Source organism: Sphaerodactylus townsendi, linkage group LG03 (assembly GCF_021028975.2).
Source record: "Sphaerodactylus townsendi isolate TG3544 linkage group LG03, MPM_Stown_v2.3, whole genome shotgun sequence".
In the NCBI taxonomy this organism is placed as follows: Eukaryota; Metazoa; Chordata; class Lepidosauria; order Squamata; family Sphaerodactylidae; genus Sphaerodactylus; species Sphaerodactylus townsendi.
Window position 1 is genome coordinate 111,517,720 of NC_059427.1, and position 22,871 is coordinate 111,540,590.

The window sequence follows — 22,871 nt, forward strand, 5'->3', positions numbered from 1 at the left end:
TCCCCATTCCAAGCCCTCCCATTCACTCTCCCCACCACAAACCTCACCTTTCCACCCTACTCCACTCCACCCCACCCCTCACCTTTCAACCCTCTCCCCACCCCAAACTACTCCTTTCCACCATCCCCCACCCGAAGCCTCGCCTTTCAACTCTCCCCCAATCCTCACCTTCCCACCCTCCTCCCACCTCAAGCCACTCTTTTTCACTCTCCCCTCAACCCAAGCCACAGACTCAGGACCAGGTAGGTGGAAAGCATCATGCCGGGGATGGTGGGGAGAGGGCTCCTACAGCCCTGGTAAAGTCTATTGACAGGAAATGCTTGCTCACCTCCCCCCCTTTTGCTGGGGCCCACTGCATCTCCCCCTGCAATGGGCTTTGCTGCTAGTAATAATAATGAATGAATCAGACCAGTCAATTGAAAAGCACATTCCCAGCCTGGATCTGTCCAGCCAGGATCTAGCTTCATTCACACAAAATGTATCTCCCAGGACATGAGAAACAGCTCAGCCTGTACCCACTATAAAATGGTCAATGTAAAGCTTGGCTGCAGTTTAAAATTTCCCTCCCCTCCAAAAAAGGATATTTATTTTATTTATTTATTAAATGTATAGGCCGCCTCATCCCCGAAGGGCTTGAGGCGGCTCACAACACGGCTGTGTCCAACAGCAGATTGATACAACATAAAAGTTACCCATTAAAACTCAGCAGCAATTAATAACAATAAATAAATTAAAACAACAAGATTGTGTAGAACACATATACACAGGCGCCCGATCTAAAGGCCAAAGAAGAAAAGAAAAAAGAAGAAAGAAAGAAAGAAAGAAAGAAAGAAAGAATGAAAGAACGAAAGAAAGAAAGAAAGAACAAAAGAAAGAAAGAAAGAAAGAACGAAAGAACGAAAGAACGAAAGAACGAAAGAACGAAAGAAAGAAAGAAAGAAAGAAAGAAAGAAAGAAAGAAAGAAAGAAAGAAAGAAAGGGGAGGAGATAGGCAGGGCCCAAGATGGAATTAGGGACCAATCAAGATGGTCCAGACAGGCAGCTTTGATTTCAGTTTCAATGTGGGGGGCGGTGGAACCGCGGCCGGCCCCTCCAAAAGCCCGATGGAATAGCTCTGTCTTACAGGCCCTGCGGAACTCGCCAAGGTCCCGCAGGGCCCAGACAGCTGGAGGTAGAGCATTCCACCAGGCAGGTCCAGTGGCTATGATTGGCTGGGAGAAATCCTGTTCCCCAGAGAATGGGAAGAATTTTTTTTAAAGGTTAGGCAGGCTGTACTAAATTCCCAAGAATTATTTCACAACTTTGCCAGGTCCAGGAGCCATTCCTGGGAGTGGAGGCCTTTGACTGCCTCAGATATAGCTACCAGATCTGATGCTGGGTAAGTTCGAAGACTTGTTGGCAATATTCAACTGCACATCACTAAGTTGGAATGCCCCAAAGCAGAGGGCCTTCAGTGTGGGTTAATGTGCCCCAAGACAATAAACCTGAGAGCCTTCAGTACCAAGCCACTAGCACCTCTGCTAGTTCAAGTAAGGAGACTGAAGGCAGTACACCAAAAAAAATCTTTTATTAGTCTTTAGTGCACTATATCAGATTAAGACACTCAAACTTCTGAGGCTACTGGGTGGGATATTTCGCAAGGGTAATGCAATCATGATAACCTACAATAACTCACAGCAATTGATATTGCCTGCTGCTGAACTGAGAAATAAGAAGGGTACGAGTGGACAGACCAACCCTGTCAATCTCAACCAAAGTCTCTGTAATTCAAGTCAGATTGATATGCCCCTAGAAGAAATTTGGACACATTGGACACATCTCGGTAGTAGCACTTTTGAGTCAGCAATATGATTAATTGTGTTTATACCCTGCTTTTCCCACACAGAGTGGCTTACGTCATTCTCCTCACCTCCATTTTCATTTCCACAATTCTAAAGAGAAAGAGGAATCAAAAGGGAAAAGATTGTAAGTGTCTTAGAACCCTTTCCCTTACCTAGCCCATGCCTCTTGCCTGCCCACAGCTCTCCCTCTAAGCACATAACACTGAGCAAGAAATAGGGAATCAGCCAGGGAGCGTTCTTATATGAACAACTCTTAATAATCCATTTCACTCTCTAAGGAACAAATCAAGTTTAAGACCTGTACAATCCTTCCATCTCAGACCCTCTTTCTACAATAGCAACATCCCATGGAGCAGAGGCAACAGACATTGCCCTTACTCCTTCCTGACATGATGGCAAAAAGTGATGATCTCCTTTGGGCTGAATCTCAGGTACTGACACACAGTCAACGGTAGCTCCAAGTAGCCCCAGACACTCTTTATATTTTTCAAACTTGGATTAGCCCCCCCCCCAAAAGCCCCAAAGGCTTAGCACCTTGTTTCTTTTTAGAAACAAAAACCAAAAGCTGATATTTACTAGATGCTGAGTTCTGTACCAGGTATCTAATCATGCACATGGATGACATGATTATAGAAACACAGTATATCCATGGTGATGATCCAGTATACTTTTTATCATGTTCTTTCTCCTGGGAGCTCAAGTACATTGAATTCCCTTCCCCTTTTTATCTTCGCAACAGACCTGTGAGACAGGGGAGGCTGGGGCGGCACTGCAAAGCTGGGGCGATCTGTTATATTAAGGCGAAGCTAGTAAGAATGCAGCTTTATTCAGATAGGAAAACAATTTTGTGAACTGGCCTTGGGTAGTACTCAATACACCATTCACAGGAGAATATTATTGCAGAGAATATTATTGCTGTAATCTTGCTGAAGTCAAGTAAGCAGATTTGGGTATGGTCAGGGCCTCCTGTGAATGCTCTGTAAGCAGCCTTCAGTTCCACAGTGTGTTAGGGCTGCCAACATCCAGGTAGTCCTGGAGACCTCACAGAACTATAACTGGTCTCCAGACAACAGAGAATGTTCACCTGGAGAAAGCTACTGCTTTGAAGGGTTGAATCTCAGTCTCTGTTCTTATACAGTCAAAGACCAGCAAAAACTTCACAGATTCCCCGCGGATATTAATAATTCACAAAACTTAAAATAATGCCTACTTAAAATCTCATAAGCATTTGGAGTCTATTATACCCTACTGAGGTCTCTCCCCCGACCAAACTCCACCCTCCCCGGCTCTACCGCCAAACTGCCAGAAATTTACCAACCTGGAGCTGGCAACCCAACAGTATACGCGTAAAATAAATAAATAATAGCAGAGCAAAATGCAGTAGCCATTCCCCATTCTGTCATCATCTATTTATTAAATATTTTGTTACCTGCTCTTCTCCAGTTTAAGATAGCTAACACTAATTGAAATTATAATACGTACAATAAAGGAGTGAGAGCTCTTCTATTCAATCCAAGCCCATCTTTCTCTCATCCTTACCAAATCAACACGGTTTAGGGGAGGATATTGGAGGGAAAGTTTCACTTTTATGAAACAGTCACATAACTACTGTAAATGACCAAGGGGGGGGGGGCGGCAGGGGAGAGAACCTTGTTCCAATTGCATGCGTTTGAACTTCTAATAGTAGAAATGACTGTTGTGTCACTTGATGGCAAATTGAGAGTTATATACCACACCTGCACACTGTTAGGCTGTATCATGGATTTATTTATAAGTACACACATTTGATAGGATACATTTCCCAGAACAGGAAAGATTAGTTAGAAATATCCCCATGATATGTTTAAATTCCAACAACAAACTACATGTGAAATGCAGCCTTAGGTGGCTGCAGGCAAACCAAGGCACAACACGGGAAGGAGGTTGCTTACCTTTTTCCTACTTCCCAATTGTTCACTCAAATTTCATTCCCAATCTGCTTTCCTTTGAGCTAGGAAAAACTAACAGGTTTCTAAATCTTTTCCTCAATTGGGAGAAAATCTGCTACAACAATTTTGAGCGGACAAATGGCAGAAATAGTTAAGTAGACTCTCTTACTTTCTCTTCTTGATTGCAACCCCCGAAGGCTACTTTTCATTAAGAAAAAAACCATTACTGAGGAAAAGAACCATTCAGTTGGGTGCTAGGTCTATTATAGTTCTTACAACCAAAAGATTATAAACACTAGCACTGGTCACTCCGAAGGAGGAGAAGGAGAAGGAGAAGGAGAAGGAGAAGGAGAAGGAGAAGGAGAAGGAGAAGGAGAAGGAGAAGGAGAAGAAGAAGAAGAAGAAGAAGAAGAAGAAGAAGAAGAAGAAGAAGAAGAAGAAGAAGAAGAAGAAGAAGAAGAAGAAGAAGAAGAAGAAGTACTAGTAGTACTAGTAGTACTAGTACTAGTACTAGTACTAGTACTAGTACTACTACTACTACTACTAGTAGTAGTAGTAGTAGTAGTTTGGATTTATATCCCCCCTTTCTCTCCTGTAAGGAGACTCAAAGGGGCTGACAATCTCCTTTCCCTTCTCCACCCCCCACAACAAACACCCTGTGAGGTGGGTGGGGTGGAAAGAAACTGTCCCACTCAGCATCATAACTGGATTAATGAAGCCCAGTCCTATGCATATTTATTCAGAACTAAGTGAACTGGACTTTCTCCTGTGTAAGTTTACATAGGTTTGTGGTTTTAGAAAACATCTAAATAATCTTTTACCATAAGGAATGCATAGCTATTTCCAATTTGTGGTAATACAACCCAGCTGTTTTTCAATTGTACTTCTGTTGCAAATGGGATGTACTCAAATTTGCACCTGGATTCTTCCCTAATAGTGCATCAGTTTCACTGCCATGTGGAATGTGGTTGAACAGAAGCATTCTGAACACTTGTTGGATACTATGGGTGGTCAAAATGACGACAGTGACAGTTCTCCTTGACCACATGATTTTGAAGTTTTGTTTTAATGTTATAAGATCTGAGCAGTACTTTGTTCTACAATACAGGGACATTTAATTATATTTATTTGCATCCTTTATAGTCCAAGGTGGATTACACAGAGTGAGTCAATTCAATTGACAGGATAGGACATTCATGACACAACACAACAGGATAAGGGCTGTAGAACCAATCAGAAATTTAAAAATCAGAATTGAAGGAAGGGCGTAAGTCTTAATAATAACACATTAAATTAAACAAATTTCATAATAGGATCCTAGTTTCAGTAAGCTGAACACAGCAGCAGTAAGCTGAACACATCCTAATAATGTATCCAGGTAGTACAATGCAACACTATTGCCTGCATAGAAAAAGCTGTCCTGGACAATTCAGTTTTGCATAGTTTATGGAAAGTCAGGAGTGCTCATGCAGGCCATTCCATAAGGAGGGGGCCACAGCAGAGAAGGCATTGGCAGTTGTTAATTTTGTCCATTTGCAGGTTGCCCCCTGCTGAAGCCCCTGCTCAGATGAGTGAAGCTGCCCTGGAAGTACCTAGAGGAAGAGGCAGTCTCTCAAATATGAGGATCCAAGGTCATGCAGGGCTTTGTATGCAATAACCAGTACTTCAATTTACCTGGTAACTGATGGGCAGCCAGTGGAATGACTGCAGAATGGGAGTAATATGCAAGTTCCACCTAGCTCCCAATAACAGCCAAGTCATGGTGTTCCTAAAAGATAGTGAACAAAAGTAATCTTTCTGTTTTGTAGTTTCAAAAATGCCTCACTGTTTTGTGGTCCTTTGAGCCTTACTTTATTTAGTCATATAAAAGCTTGTTCCTCCTTTCCGGAGATGGATTTTTTAAAATCTTAATTTATTTTTCAAAGGCGTGAACAACAGAGCATCTTACACCACACGTTAAGGTTATCTATCCTTCCCCACCATCCATCTAACATTTATAGAATGGAACCATTGCATAGAGACTGAAATGTAGGTGAAGGAGGCATTCATGGATGTCTAAATAAACCCTGACTATTGCATGACCAACCCATGAAGGTCTGACTTGACTACATCCCTGTTGATGGACTATGAGCTAAGAACAATATTAGAGGAGCCAGATCAATTTTTAACATATGCACAATAGTGACTGAAATTCTAGAGAAAAAAATGGACTGAAACTGCACAGTATGTACAGAATAACTACTGGAGAATTGCATCTATAGAAAATCTAGGTCCATCTAGCCAAAGGACTTTCCTCCTGTTTTTGTCCTTTATATTTTGTGTGCTAAGTGCTATCAAGTGGACTCTGACTCATGGCGACTCTATGAATTAACAGTCTTGGCTTCAACAGCATTGCTCGGGTTTTGCAAACTGAGGGCTGTGGTTTCCTCCTTCATGGAGTCATTCCACCTCATGTTGGGTTTTCCTCTTTTCCTGCTGCCTTCAACTTTTCCTAACATTATTGACTTTTCCAGTGACTCTTGTCTTCTCATAATGTGACCAAACTACAGTAGCCTCAGTTTGGTCATTTTAGCCTCCAGTTCAGGCTACATGTTTATTTCTTTTTGGTGGTCCACAGTATTTGGAAAACCCTCATATAACACCACATTTCAAAGGAATCTACTTTCTTCCTGTCAGTTTTCTTCACTGTCCAACTTTCATGAGCATACATAATAATGGGGAATACTGTAGCGTGAATTAACTTGATCTTGGTTGACAGTGACACATCCTTACACAAGAATCTTTTCTAGTTCCTTCATGGCTGCCCTTTCCTGTCTCAATTTCCTTCTGATTTTTTAGTTGCAGGTTTCCCTTTTGGTTGATGATGGAACCAAGATATAGAAAATCTTGAACAATTTCACTTTCTTCATCATCAAACATAAAGTTGTGTAATTCTGCAGTTGACATTACTTTTGTCTTCTTGATCTCCAATACAGTTATGACCATTTGCTAATAACAGAGCACAAACATTTAGCCAACGCTTCCAATACTCTTGCAGATTCACAATCCAACATGATTACCACAATTGATAAATCAGTATAATCAATGGAGGTTCTTAGCCATGGGTCTAGATATTTATTTTTAGCTAAACTACGTAACGGGCAATATAATATCACGTGTTGGATCAATTCTTCATGGGCTGAGCCACAGGGACAAAGTTTTTTGTTAAAGGACACTTTCTGTATTCTACCCTGAGTGGTAGCTGAAGGGAGAATATTGCACCTGACAAGAGTTAGAGCTCGTCGCAGTTTGGGTTCTAAAACCAAATGGAAATATCTGGCCATGGTATGCGGTTTTACCGGTATGCCCAAGTGCATGGGTGAGCAATGTTTATTTGCCTGCTGCATCAGGTAACTATACTCGAGATCAAATAGTCTCCATATTAGTTGGTATGTGTTTGTTAAGATTTTGATGGATTCTGTTTCTGTGGTTTGGAACATATTTATTGATATCCCATCTGTTCCTGGTGATTTGCTTCTCCCAATCACTTTCAGGTTCTTCTTCAAACGTTCCTTTTGGTATGAACCTGTTATCCTTCCATCTTTTCTGTATGGTCTGTTAGTATATTGTTCCCATCTTTTCTTTATTTTGTCCTGGTCAGTTAATGTATTTCCACACTGATCATTCAGGATGCCTAACCATGCTTTATAGTAGCTGGATGTTACAGTTGCATTGTTGGAGTAGAGTCTTCAAGAGGGTCTTTGCTTGAGAGATGCGGGAGCTGAACTAGAACTATTCTTTCAGAAGTGATCCACTAAAGAGTTAAACTACAATCCAGAAGATCCTTACAGTTGACAATAGAGGAAAGCAACGAGCTCCAATCTATTTTGATGCAGTCCCTAATAAAACGGCGTCAAGTCATATGGTGTTCGAATTTTACATGACTAACCCGTATTTTCTCCATGAAATATTTCCTGTATTTATTCACTAAAAATTACACTGGAATTTATGGTACCCTTGGAAGGCCCTCCTCTTCCTCACTGTCTGTTTGCAAGGTAGCATTCTGAGGACTGATACCCTAAACCTATGTGTTTTTGTATGCCTGTTCCTCTGCTGCCTGTCTGAGGGAAAGTACACATAAAGAGTTGCTTCTCTCGGCCAGCATACTGCATCTACAAGAGAAATAGGCTAATTTACTAACCTCTGTTGTACCGAAGATGAAAATCATACTGTACTAAGCAAAAAAAAAAAAAACTGGAGCAGCTCTTTTTTTTAAACACCTCACCCCTAAAATAATAGCACTTTATTTGGTGCATGGAATAAAGAAAAAATAATAATGAAGACTGGTAGATTGCAACAACATGCTCTTCAGAGGTGGTAGAGATGGTACAGACACAAAGAATGAACACAGCCAAAGGCAGGCAAAGAACACCTGCTTGTTGTTGGGAGGACTATAATGCCTGGTACTTTGCCAACCCCTTCTTTATATCACAGAAGAGTGCTATAGCTGTTTTTATTTCAAATATCTGAAGACACTCAGGCTGCTCTGCATGGTCTGGAGTGTCCACAAAAAGTCAACTGTGATCAAGACTTACACAGCAATGGGTACGTCTTATCAAACTGCACCATCCCATTCTCTAATCCATAGGTGTCAAACTTGCAGCCCTCCAGATGTTATGGACAACAGTTCCCATCATCCCCGTGCTGGCAGGGGATGATGGGAACTGTAGTCCATAACATCTGGAGGGCCGTGAGTTTGGCACCTATGCTCTAATAACTCAGAAGCACTTTCCTATACTGTATTTCTCCTGACATTGTATCTCCTGGGATTAACACAGAATAGCAAAGGTAACTTCCAGCCTGGATGATTAGTTGATTTCTAATTAAATCACACAGTGCTGCTTCTGAACTACATCAAAAACAAAAAAGCTTAAGCAAGGGAAGTTACACCTCTATGGCGTAATCACATGTACATGTGATGGTGATGACTATTTCCCCACACACGCAACACATGACATTTCAGCTGGATTCTTCCCAACTGCAAGAGAGAGCACCAGGACTGGAAATCAAGCATGAAGGGCTTGATCATGCCAGACTCAAATCAAGAGAAGCCAAAGGCATCCTACTCACTTGCATCAAGGCTGTAGGCCTGGGCTATGACACACAAGGAAAAGCGTTATATGCCAATTGTACATCTAAAATCTGAAAAACAAACCCCATCTAAGAGGATGCTTCACCTATCTGAGCAGATGGGAGAGCTGAGCTGCCACAGATGCACGTTCATCTCTTCAAATGGTAGCTCATGAAGCGTCCAATTTTTGAACAACTTCATCAAGAGCTGGATTCTGACGCCAATATCCAAACTAACTCTCTGGGTTTCTGCAAGGCTGTCCAAATGAATGCAGGTACAACAAAGAGTGTGAGCTATTCTTGCATACCGCTGCAGATCACAATATCTTAGAGACTCGCCCAGCATGAAAAAGTGGTGGTGCTGTGATAATTAGACACACTGAGGCTTATACAGATATCATAAGAAATCTTATTGGAAAGATGACAGATCCATACCATATGAAGTATGAGTGTGGTGTAATGGTCAGCAACATCGGACTAGTATCTGGAAACCCAGGTTGAAATCCCCACATGTGATAGAAGAAGAGGAGTTTGGATTTATACCCTGCCTTTCTCTCCTGTAAAGAGTCTCAAGGCAGCTTACAAATGCCTTTTCCCTTCCTATCTCCACAACAGATACATTGCAAGGTAGATGGGGCTGAGAGAGTTCTGAGAAAACTGTGACTTCGTGTGTAGTAGAGGGGAAACAAATCCAGTTGACCAGATAAGAGTCCACCCCTCATGTGGAGGAGTCGGGAAACAAACCTGTTTCTCCAAATTAGAGTCCACCTGCTCTTAACCACTTCATCACACTGGCTCTCGCTGGGTGACCTTGGGCCAGTCACACTCAGTCAAATGAATGAATGAAATTGGGTCCCTCTAAAAACAGGATTAAAGGATTACCTGATGCCTCAAGACTCCTTTGAACAAAAAAAGCCTATATGCACAAATGTGTATCAATTCTGTACTAATTTACACCCATCAAGAACTTTAAAGAGACAGCAGTGATTCCTATGCTCACTATTTTTGCTGCCTGGCTGGAGGCAAGAGGCTGACAGAGATTATTCAGTTGACCTGAAAGGATACTTCTCCCTTGGGATACTAGGAGACAAGGCTGTCAAGATTCTTATGAAGTGACTGCCATTTACCGGTCAGAATGGTACTTGAGTCCAGGCTGCTCAAGGATCACAAAGTTCAAAGAATAACCCAAGCAAACTACCCTCGTCCCAACAGAATCTGGTTTGGATTATATACTGTTCTCTGTATGGAATTTTAACCACACAGTGCTAACATTTTCCAGGTTCCTGAATGAATATCAAATTTGGAAGGGCCCATAGTTCAGAATTTGGAAGGGTCCATGGCTTAGAATTAGAGTATCAATTTCCAGTCAAAAAGATAGGTGATATGAAAGACCTCTCCCTGAGATGCCGCAGAGCCATTATCAATCAGATTCGACAACAGTGGCTTCGATGGTAGGTGTCAAACTCGCGGCCCTCCAGATGTTATGGACTACAGTTCCCATCATCCCCTGCCAGCATGATGCTGGCAGGGGAGGATGGGGACTGTAGTCCATAACACCTGGAGGGCCGCGAGTTTGACACCAGATCATGTGATGCAATACCCTTCCTATACTGCCAGGCTCTTCCATCTTCTTCATATGTTCATATTTTTACTGTGGCATTGCAATAATTCTCCAAGGAGGTATCTGGCAGCAAGGGGTACTGGGTTTGGGTCACTTGCTCTGAAAGACTTCAAGTGGTAATATTTAGGAAAACTCTCATGAACAGTCACCAGGCTGACAGTGGCTGTGAGTGCAAATGACTGCCAGCTTATTTTGGTGAAAGCTCCAGGCTCTACTGCTGTATGGGTATATGCACGTGTACGTGTGAGGATATTTGTCAATCTATGCACAATTACATCCTTCCACAGTTAAAGGCACACGTTGGTGATTCACACTGTACATGCTGAGAGTGTGGGCAGAAGGTTCAAATACTCAGATTACTCACATTTATGCATCATAAGAAACAGACAAAACAAGAAGCTACCATCTCAGTGAAAAGGGACGTTTTCCCCCCCTTTGGAAGGGGCTGGGAAAGAAGCAAAACAGGACAGGGCATGACATCCACTGTAGCCTCTTGCAAAAGAGCAGCTGCTTTTCTACAAGAGATACAAGTCTGATAATGTAGCCTTAAACATTTCTGTGCTCCAGGCCTCTCAGGATTGTTTCTTCAGAATCATTTCTTGAGTACCAGAAACACAGCACAGCATCATGTGTAGATTATGTATAATTAACCGTTTTGATATGCAAAATATTCTTGAGAGAGGACTCTGGGTGCCTCTGCTTCAGTTGCACAGGTCAAAGTCACTATTTACCCCCCCCCCCATCATAAATAACACTGTAAATATTTATTTCATACTCAGGAATTCATTCCTAATGCAAAATTTAAAATATAAAGCAGACTTCACTCTCCAGACTATTAAACATTAGCCAGATGGTAGGCACAGATTTTAAAAAATGTTACATGTGCCCCATCTCTAGCTATGCACAGAAGAAACACAATCATATCATCTGCTGTTGGATGCATAAAGAAGGGTCTTCTGAGCTCAGTAAGAGTTAGCTCCAACTTCCGATTTCTTATGATTTCAGAAATTGCAAGTATTTCCAATTAAATCAGATCACATATACATATATAAACCTGAGAAAATTGGGGTTTAGCTGAAGATTTGTGCGTGTGTGTGTGTGTGTGTGAGTGTGTGTATGTGTGAGAGAGAGAGAGAGAGTGATCAAGGACTTTCAAAAAGAACATTTCACTATTGAAACTCTCACTAAAAGTCCACTGGTATGTTTGAGCAATAGCTCTATGTGCAACTCTCAATAATAGCAGCGGTGAGGGTGGCATGGCTTAAGGATTTTTAACACATGTGCAATCCCACAGACCCATCTCTGTTTTAGCCTGGCCAGTACAGCTTGAAAAAACTCTGAATTATGTAACTCTAAAGATTGAAAGATACATGTTATTCAATTTAGAGAATTGATTAGCTAACATATTCTTATATTTTGAAGTGGTACTAATTTATATACCAAGATTTTTCCCCCCTTTCTTGTTTGACCCTATGGTTTATTGCTTTAATTTGTATTTTGTTGTAAAAATATGAATTAAATAAAAAGCTCTAATTCCAACTTGTAGTAATGGATTATTAATTCTGTACCCTACAAAGCAACAGCAAGCAGAGGTAATTTCCACCCAGCAGAAAGAAAATGTCTTGGGGATGTTTTAAAAAGCATTTTGGAGAAGAAGTTCGCACAGCTCTTTCCCCCAAAACATCGTCAAAACATTTTATTTTTCTCAACCTGGGAACTAGCAATCTTTCCCCCCAACCTGGGTTGAAGATGTTTCCTGCCTGCTGAGGGAACACAAGCAGACAGGAAATACTTTACTTCTCTAGTCCAAACCTTTTACTTGCATTTTTGTGCCCAACATTTTGTGTGCTGCAGCAGAGATTCTCTTAAGGAGGTTTCCTCACCTTGCAGCTCATCCATGCTTGATTTTGCTGAATAAAGTCTGTTTTTCCTAACAATCCCACACACTTGTTGTTTCCCCTTTTTTTTTGTTTTGAGGGGGATGTCTGCAAAGCTATGACGGCCCGATCAGAGAAGCTGAAATATGTGCACACTTGTGTCGCCGTAGCTTCAGACATCCCCCTCAAAACAAAAAAGGAAAAAAAGACATGTGCACAAGATCACTAGGCAAAACGAACTATTCATCTACTTTTTACAGTGAAATCATGCGCGGATGAGCTGTAAGCAAAGGAAACCTCCCTGTAAAACCTTCACCAAATGGCAGAGGAATGGAGAAGCTCTGCAGCAGCAAACAAAATGACAAGAGCAAACTGACAAGAGATCTGTGCAGCAGGTGGGGGGAAAGATCCATTTTTGCTGGCAACACTTTTGGCAGGCTGTGTGTGAACTAAAAAAGCCAAAACTGATTTTTTTAACGTCTGCAGGATGTTTTATTTCTGCTATGTGGAAATCACCAGAGAAAGTTAATCACCAATTTAAAAAAATTAGTTTTTTTGCATTTCGAGCATGGAATGCTCTTTACTAATGGTTAAATAACTCTTGTTTCTTGTGTTCATGTGCTATCATAGGCCAGGAAAGAATATTTTGACATAACAGCAGGGCTGACTTAAAACAAAAATGCAGTAACAACAATATGAATATCTTGGGTGCTGTGTGGTTTCCGGGCTGTATGGCCGTGTTCTAGCAGCATTCTCTACTGACGTTTCGCCTGCATCTGTGGCTGGCATCTTCAGAGGATCTCCTCTGAAGATGCCAGCCACAGATGCAGGCAAAACGTCACCAGAGAATGCTGCTAGAACACAGCCATACAGCCCGGAAACCACACAGCACCCAAGTGATTCTGGCCGTGAAAGCCTTCGACAATACATTAATATGAATATCACTTGAGTGGTACCTCTTATCCACAGAATGCAACATGTAGATAGTAACTAGAGCCCCAAGTAAGGGAGGTTGGTGAAGGATGATCATCATGTTCACCATTAAAATGAAATGTAACACAACTAATGTAAAGCTACACAATAGCATTATACAACAGTTTAGCAGTAAAGATGAAAACACAGCTGGCAAGTAAGACTACTTCAACAGACTGCAATGGCTATGGGAAGAACAGAGTTGGGGCCAAAGTCATATTCCCATCTCTTGCAGAAAATTAAATAAGAAATTTTGTGGGCAACCATCCCATTTTTGCTTTGCATCCTATCTCCAGAGGCAGCTCAGCACAGAAGAGACACCAACAGCATTAACATTTCTAGCACTTCCCCCGTTAACACCTACCAAAGTCTTGGAAAGTGAAAGTAATATCTCAGCCTAATTGTACCTGGCTTTTGAGCTCTAAGAATCATAAGATGAAGGAGCAGAGCTGTGGGAGGTAACACATGTACAGGAAAGAAAGTGACAGCATTAAAAGCAACTACCGTATTACTCTGCAAACCTATCAGAGAAAATGAATGCTGATGCCTGGTGGGATTGCTGTTGTGCCTCCAAAAGTAGAGCAGGAAAAACCTGCCATTTCCAACTAAACCAAATTACTTGTCTAAATACTGTGTGGTAACAGAAAATTTGGCCTAAAACAGAAAAGACAATAAAAAGTTATTTGGAAAAAGAAAGACTAGTTTGCCTGAGACCACATTCATTATCTTGGCTCTTGCTGACGTACAAGGGAAGAAGAGACAATACATCATCAGCTGGCTGTTGTGGGTTTCTGGGCCATGTGGCTGTAGTCCGGTGGTTTTTGCACCAAACATTTTGCCTGCATCTATGGCTGGTAGCTTTAGAGGTATGCCATGGTGAGATGTGTTTCTCTCCATGGTGCAGTGTGAAAAGCTCAATGTGGGTAAAACATTCGGAGCAAAAACTACCAGACCTGGCCCGGAAAATCCACATCAGCCAGTTGATTCCGTCTATGAAAGCCTTCAACAATACAATACTTCCTCAGGTTAAGAAAGAAAGGATATGGGACAGCTGGCTGCCAACACCATCCCTGGCCATGCAAATAGGTACTACAATTGCGCCATCAGGTGTCCTGCTTAGTTAGGTATCAACAGCATTCAATATAAACAATATTTGTAGATTTGCAATACTGCAAACGCAGCCTAATGCAGGTTAGATAATTTTTTTGACCTGAGTGCCAAAATCTCGCAGCATCTATTTAGAAAAACCTTTGTGTGCCATCAGACCAAAAAATAAAAATAAAAGGGTGAGGATATACTTGGTCAGAAATACTGGGAGAAACTGATCCGCATTGGCATGGTCAGCATCTTGCCTCAGACCCAGAACGTGCCTGTGTTGGTCTGGGAGATGACTGCAAACACCATCCATCTCTGTTGCTTTCTCTCACACCACTATCCCCAGTGGTGATGCCAGCATTTCAGGGGCCAGTTGTTTGGACAGAGAACCCATCTTCCATGCCAAGCGAAAGGGTCTGGCTCATTGCTGTTTGGCATGTGTGCTAAGGGTTGTCTTGCCCTAGACTGTGTCAAATTGAAATAGAGCTCATGGAACAGAAGAGTTCTAGTTCCAACGGAATTTCAGAAGTACCTACCAATAGGAACAAGGGTTCTAGTTTAAGGAACAAGAAGAAAACAAGCAATTTGGGTGGGACTGAAAAAGGAAACCCTGACTTTGAAGACAACAACAAATAAAATAAAGCTATGTCATTTCAGAGAAACAGATAAAGAGGATGGTAGAGGGCATAAGGTATGCCTCATTTCATGAATTTCCACACCAGTATCAGACTGGAAATACTTAGCATACCCCGTCTACCAAGTATAACTGGAGTGCAGTAATTCCAGTGTGCAGTTCCAGTCATCTGATGCTTATTATGTTTATATAGCAAAATGCAGAAAGAAACATAAACGGGGTCTAATTTCAATCACGTTCTGGTTCATGCATTCTGGTTCAACGTCATTGACTTTTGTAGGGACCAACAACTCTACTTAAAATGATCTAGCCAAGGCCGAAGTCTCACTATTTCAGCTGTCTTGTATGAAGGACAGAATTAACAAACCTTTTACTTACTAAAGGCAGGTCCAATAAACAGTTATTACTGAGTAATGTGTCTTGATATAAGAAGAAAATTAGCATCTATGTCATTTTATGGAGGGTGACAGGGAAAATCTAGCAGCAGGGTACAGGATCACAGAACTATGAGTGAGAAGGATGCAGAATTCATAACTACAGCAAGCAGAAAACTAGGCCAATTATGCACAAAGTCTTTGCTGTGTAGTGGAGGCCAGTGTTCACCACAGCAAGATTTCTTGTACAGATGTATTTTCTGGAGCCCCACTTTCATTTCCACCCTCTTTGAGGCAAGCAAAATCACGTATCGCACAATTTAAAACTTGCTTCACTGCCAGAGCGGGACAGATCTGCCGGTGGGCACAGCTTTGCCCGAGACCTTTCTCTCCATTCATGGCCAGCCTTCCCACTCCCTTGCAGCGCTTTGCGGGCCTTCCCTCTCACCCCTCCTTCATACTGTTGGCTCCTTCCTGCTTCCTTAAGTGCCCTGATCAAGAGGTCGATAGATTGATCTCTCACATGTATAAGGGGGGGGGGAACCCCTCTCACCTCTGTCTAATGTCTGTGTTCAGTCTTTCCTCCACCAGCACACCCTCAGCACAGCACAGCCTCAGTTGCCAGGTGCCCTGGAGTCCTCCCCCTTGCCCCCCTCTCCTGCTTCTCTGAAGTGCACATATTGAGAGATCGAGTGATCCTTCTTTCAATACAAAGTAACAACAAAGAGGGCTTTTGCAAGAAACAATACAAGCAGGCATCTTTTTGGCTCCACCCCACTTCCCCCACTCTGCTTCGGTCCTCCTGGATGGCTGAGAGGGTTTTTAAAACTTTGTTTCAGACAAGACTCTGTTTTAAAACAAGCCTCTCTCTTCTCTTGCGATGCTGGCAGAGAGTCTTCCTGTGTGGAGAAGTGAGGGGGGGGGAGAATATCAGCTCTGTGCCTTTAAGACTGTTGACGGACAGAGTTAAGAGAACTGGGAGAAGCAGAGGCCCAGCAGAGTTCAGCAGACAAACTGTGCTGCAGGCTGTGGGCCGCCTCCTCACATGTGGACAGAGAAATGCAAGGAGAACCCACTACAAGCCCACTGCACAGAGAACAGGCTTGACATGAGTGTTCCATGCATAATGGGCCCTAGACTTCATCTTGCCAAAGATGCCTGCACAGTCAGGAATAAGTCTACTCAGATGAGTGAAGCTAGTTGTGGCAGATGGTACAGGAAAAAAGAAAAATAGTAGCGTGACTTTCATGGCAACATGAATGTGATTGTTAATGTTATTAACTTTGTGTAACTATCCCGAGTAGCTATGTTTCTATAATCTAATTTAGGGCCCCCAATTATTTGTTCAAAGCCTAGGTAGAATTGGTGTAATAGAATGTTATTTCATGTTTCTTTTAAAAATCCTGTAATTTGTAATTTTTTTCTGAATAAATCATAATTTTACTTAGCACTACATCATTCAGCTCTAGGTCATGAGGCCCTGTCTGGCATCTGTTCTCCATTGTATTGGGGGACAGCTGCAGGGCCTCGTGGTCATGATATGGAATCCTTCAGGCTCCATTTTGACCCTCGTAAAACTACTAGGAGAGATCATTCAGGGATCTAGAATATGCAGGTGATACCCAGATCTATTCCTCCCTAGCAACTCAATTGGGTGGGTCTGTAGAAGTCTTGAACAAATGCCCAGAGAAGATGACGGGATGGATGAGTGCAAATAAAATGAAGCTTATTCCAGACCAGACTGAAGTGCTGTTGGTCAGCAACAAAGCTGTGTGAGGACTGAGGAGCCACCGAGCCAGCCTAACCTAGAGGTTACATTTCTCTGACCGACAAAGGTCACAGCTTGGAGGTCCAACGAAATTGGACCTTGCTTACAGTTAAAAGACCAGACCTATTCCATAGTATGAATACCTTTTATCATCTTCTGCTGATCTGCTAGTGATGGCCATTCCTCAGTAAGTATTATTGGTCCACAGTGATCCATACTTTGAACACATTCAAATTAGACAACTGGAATGTGCTTTACATGAGGCTGCCTTTGAACATTGTTCAGAAATGCTGGCTAGTCTAAAATGCAACAGCTGGGTCATGGTCTGGGACCGCATGCAGCGTTTGTATCACTCTTGCACTAAACTATTTGCACTAGCAACCTGCTTGTTTAAAAGTTAAATTTAAAATGATAGTGCTTATGTTTAATGTCCAAAACAGCTTGAGGATGGATACCCTTGCTGTCCAACCCACCAGATAACATCCTAAACCTTGTTGTTTGGGACCCAGTTTGCATAGGTAAGGCAAGTGGCAGTCAAACGCAGCAGGGCTATTTCAATGGTGACACCTCATTCTGGAAAGTTCTCCACTTTGAGTCATGCCTGGTGCCTGTTCTTTACTGTTCTTCAGAAGCCAGGCCAAAACAGTTCTTTTGATTCAAGTGTTCCAGCTTCTTAAATGTTTTTATTGTCTGCATCTAACTTATGTATACAGAGAGAGAGAGAGAGAGAGAGAGAGAGAGAGACTTGTTTTATGGCTTATTTTAATTCTGAAAATTGTATGGTTGTTTTATGATAGATTGTATTTGTTTTCTTTTATCAGGCACATCACACAGGTCTCTGGAGAAGAGGAATATACATTTTCCAAATAAACAAAAAATCTTTCTGTAAGCAGCAAGAAAGATGTGCATAGAGCTGGGTCAATTACAGCACCATCCAATGCAGTTACTCCAGTCTAAGCTTGCTGGTATCAGTGGAGTAACTCTGCACAGGATGGCGTTGTTGATCTCTTATGACCTTCAAAAAGTCATTGGTTGTTCTGAGAGCAACACGTGTGTGAGATCGCCAAGAATAACTTTTGGATGATGCTATATGAAAGAACAGAGTCAGTGTAGCATAGTGGTTAAGGTGTTGGACCAGAAGCTCAGAAACCCAGGTTCAGTTCCCCACTCACATCATGGAAGCTTGCTGGGTGATACTGGGCCAGTCATAACTGTCAGCTCTGATCCTGGCTAGTATTTGGATGGGAGACCTTCAAGAAAACCTGGCTAATATTTGGACAGGAGACCTTCAAGGGGTATGATGGGGAGGCAGGCAATTGCAAACTACCTCCAAATGTTTCTCATCTTGAAAACCCTATAGGGTTGCCATAAGTCAACTTTGACCTGATGGCAAAAAGAAAAGAAAATGACACAAAACAAGCTTCCACTCCAGTCATGCAGTGCTTTCTCATATCCAGTGCAAGAACAGTTTTTTATATCCCAATTGCCATGACTGGCAATAATGGATCTGTGTTTACAGATAAGATAGCCCTTGTGTCAGATACCATGTGCAGACCCGATATCCCACTGAAAGCCTCTCAGACTAAACTAATGCTGCTCACTTAAATAGAAATACAAGAACTGTTTCATTCCTTTTTATTAAATCCCCTACAGTTAGGGGCAGAACTACAAGATGTGTTGGAAATTCCACAAACTGAGTGCAAAACTGTAGTTCCCTGAAAAGCCAGTAGAATGGGCAACTAGTACAAGGTGAAGAGGAATTTCAATCTTCCCATTGGTACCTCTTCCCAAATCTGAAATGGCCTCAGGATGCTGCTATTTGCCCTCCTGAAGTAAGCATACAGAATTGTATTCCCGCACACCAGATTTTAATAGTAAAAAAATACTCCGAACTAGTTCATAAACCTCCCAGTATCTCATATAGTTCTGCCCTTGGTCTTGATTCTGTTTCCACTGAAATCTACAGGGGCAATACTGGAAAAACAATGAGCCATTGAAGAAAAAAAACCCCAAGCTTCAGTTAAATCACTGAGCTCTGTTTATTCTGTTACATTCTAATTTGAAAAGGTATTTGAAATTGCTGCAAGATTACCGAGACACATTAACCCAACCAAGTTTGAAATCCAGCTACTGAATCTCTTCCTGCTCCATCTGTACCTCAACAGAGGACACAGGAACAGAAGTAAAATTTCTGCTCATTTTAACTCCTGTTCTTTTCACTTGTCCCTTGCCTTTCCTTATTTGATCATTCCTAAATATGCAAACCTGCATGCAACTGAAGAATATCTGCAATACAGAGGCCCTAAAGACTCTAGAAATATAGCAGCCGTAAGTCTCACAAGAAATGCCCTGCAAAAGGAAGAAACCCGACTAAGGAGGCCCTGACAAGTGTTATTTTAAAAACTCTGACAAGTGTATTTTAAAAACAACGTTATTTCATAGACCACGCAACCCCCTGCCCCCCAGTAGCTGAATAAATTCTTCATAATATTTAAACTGTTGTGCTAGCATTGATCAAATTTAGATTAAATCTGAAAGGTATAATCTTTTGTCATCTACTATATTGTAATAATAATAGTCAATCAGTTCGTTCAAAGGCACTTGAAGTCAAATGTTTCTAAAACTCAAGTCTGTCACTCATTCCTTTATCTGCATACAGGTGATTCATTTCACCATTCAGAATTCATCTTTAAAAAGCAAAGGAAGCATCACAAGAACAGAAATGACAAGAAGTGTTTACACAAGGCTGACAAGGTTTCCTGTAATTTTGTAGGGAGGTTTACAACCCCACAGCATTAAACAGAGCAAAAGGAACATGTGAAGAAAGGAATACGTGCAAAGTTTCCAAAAACATCAGTGATACCAAGATCTACTGGAGGCAAGTTGGCCTTAGCAGAAAAACCACTAAAGCAAATAAGAGTTGCTTCCAACCTTGTGTGCCAAAGAGCCATGCCTTCAACTCTGACCAGCCCTTTCTCAGAGATAATTTAACAATTTGATTGCTGTCCCCTTTCATTTCTGGAATTCTGTTACTCTGTGGTACAGCAATCCAAATTCCTTGACTCAAAGCAAGAGAGCTCTGGATTCAAATAGTGCTAGCATAAATCTTTAGAGAGCAAAGCTTTAGTTTCTAGTACTGTAGTAACCCAGGGTTGTCAGGAAGGTGTGTGTAGCTGTGAGAACTTAAACCAGCTGAAGAGTTGCCCTTCACTGTATACACACCAGTAGGAGAATGACAGAAACAAAATAAATTGCTTTCAAACCTCACAGAAAAGCCCATATATTTAGGCTGTTTGAGACCTCTCTTGGGATTTTACTTACAGATGCCAATATTTTATTTCATGCACTATGCAAAGCACACTTGTTTTTCAGTTTGTAAGCTGTTGCCAGGTCTTTTGACAAAACACAGCCTTTAATTGATGACATAAATGAAGGATAATCATGCAAAGACAGCTGTTCCTCCCTGCTAGGTTTGCTTCTGCTACATATTTTTAAAAAGTGGTTCACTCTTAAATTATTTCATAACTTCACATTTTAGCGGCATGTAGACTCCAAATATATTTACTACACTGTTTCCTGAGATCTTGCCTCAATGATGCATGTCAGCTGGGAAAAGATAGTGGCCATTCCGAGAGGTAATATGAAGGGCACTCATCTGACTTGTACCATTTCAAATGTATTCTTGCTACGCAGTGCTTCCTAGCTAGCTGCGTAGCCCCTTTCTCCAGTTATCTCTTTAAAAAAGAATTCAAATATTACTTCAGAATGCTCAAAATAATGCTTCAAAATAGAAGTATTTGGAACAGAACTTCACAGCTCAATGCAAAAATGTTAGACAGTTCTCCTCCACAAAATATCATGGGGTATTTAACAGAGGCTTGCTAACAAGCTCAGTAGGATGAGTTCTGTTGCAGTTAAGGGGGAGGAAAGGTTGACCTTTCCTCTTTCCCTAGCACTTGGGCAGTGCAAACAAGAAGCAATCAGGCATACGCAGCACAGTACAAGTGAAGGTACCACAGGAAATAAAGGAAGTGTCAGTCAGAGAACCCAAGGGGTAAATATGCATTCATGAAAATATGCCCCAACTGTGTTTAATGTGGAATGGTGGAACAGGTGGCAAAGGAAAAGAGGGAGAAGAAATAGGGCTAGTTTAAAAAGACATCAAAAGTTCTTTAAGTTTGGGGAGAACATCGAAATTTAAAAGAGAGTTTTAGTCAGCTTGAGCCATAGAAAAAGGACTGGGTGGTGCGGAGCAGAGGAGATAAAGGGCATGGAAAGTTTACAGATGAAAACAAAAAAAAGAGCCTTGTAGCACTTTAAATCTGAACAGATTTATTCTAGCAGGGGCTTTCATAAGTTAGAGCCCACTTTATCAGATCTCATTTTTAAATGAGAAACGGGTGACAAATAAATATTAAGCTTGAAACACTAAAATGAGGAATGAGGTATTTCCCATTTATGATTTTAAAATGTTGACAGTGGACAGTTATTTCTTTATTTTAGGCTTGCATTGTATTATGTAATTTTTTTTCCTTTTCCTTTTTGGTTTGCTATAAAAGAAAAAAAAAGTAAGTCAACCATAAGAGGCCAAAGGTGAATCCAAAGCAGGATATCTGAAAGGGAAAAATTTAAGGACTCATCAGTGATAGGGTAGAGATGAGAATAGGTTAAATACATGTTAATTTCAGGACCTTATCAAGAAAGTTGCACTTAAAACCTTTAAAGGTCTTTGTATTTTGAAAAATGAATTTAAAGGTGTTAGATGAGGTAAGGTTTGCCAGGTAATTATGGTAACAGAGCTAAAAAATAATGCACACTAATTATGAATGGGGAAATGAGAAGCCTACACCATTGATTAAGAAGGTGCTCCCTTCACAGTAGCAGGATATCAATAATTTGCTCTTGGATAAGATTCTCTGTTTCTCTTCAAGTTGACCCATTCAAGGAAAGCATCTCATTTATTTGTTAAGTTAAAAATCATTTTGTAATGCTATTACTAGGGTAAGCAATAAGTTATTAATAAGTTATTTAAAAACACCATTTACACACTTTTGCTATTAACTGACTGCTCTCAAAGCAATTTATTCCAGGTCTATTAACCATATTATTAGAACTCATCTGAAATCATTGCATTGTGCATCTTACAATGCCTAGTAAAGTTTGTTAAAATCTATTTCTGGTGTCTATTTCATTAAATGGAAAACATAGATCAAGCCTAAAGAAGAGAGAAGTCAAAATTGTAATTCTCTAATCGGAATAGGGAGTGAAGACCTGCTCTCCAAAAGCATATCCCCTCCTAGTTGTGGAAAGGATAAGCAAGTATACAAATGAGAAAGGACATGTATGTATTCTTACTGAAGCAAAAAGATTCTAAGCAAAGGAAACCACCGAGTGTCCTAAGAAGTAGGTCCTGATCTCCTTTGAATGGCTATGAAGCAATTTATTTTGGACACACTGGGGCATCTGAAGATGAAGCAATCTTTTTTTTATAAAGAGTAGAGTTTTGAATGAGTATGCCTATCTGCTTCTGGGAAAGAGGAATCTCTGCTGTGCTGCAGAACTCCCTCTTCCATCCTACACATGACAGATGAGTTCTACAAGAGGGAACAAGGAAGGGAATTGTCTCATTTTTGAAGTGGTAAAAAGTTGGCT

The 22,871-nt window shown here is 41.2% G+C and overlaps 1 protein-coding gene across 3 annotated transcripts in view; it reads right to left on the reverse strand.

Annotated features, from left to right (window-relative positions):
- The window catches only part of SHISA6 (shisa family member 6), a 339,241-nt gene that overhangs the window by 314,445 nt on the left and 1,925 nt on the right, over positions 1-22,871 (reverse strand). The gene's annotated exons all lie outside the window — the stretch shown is intronic.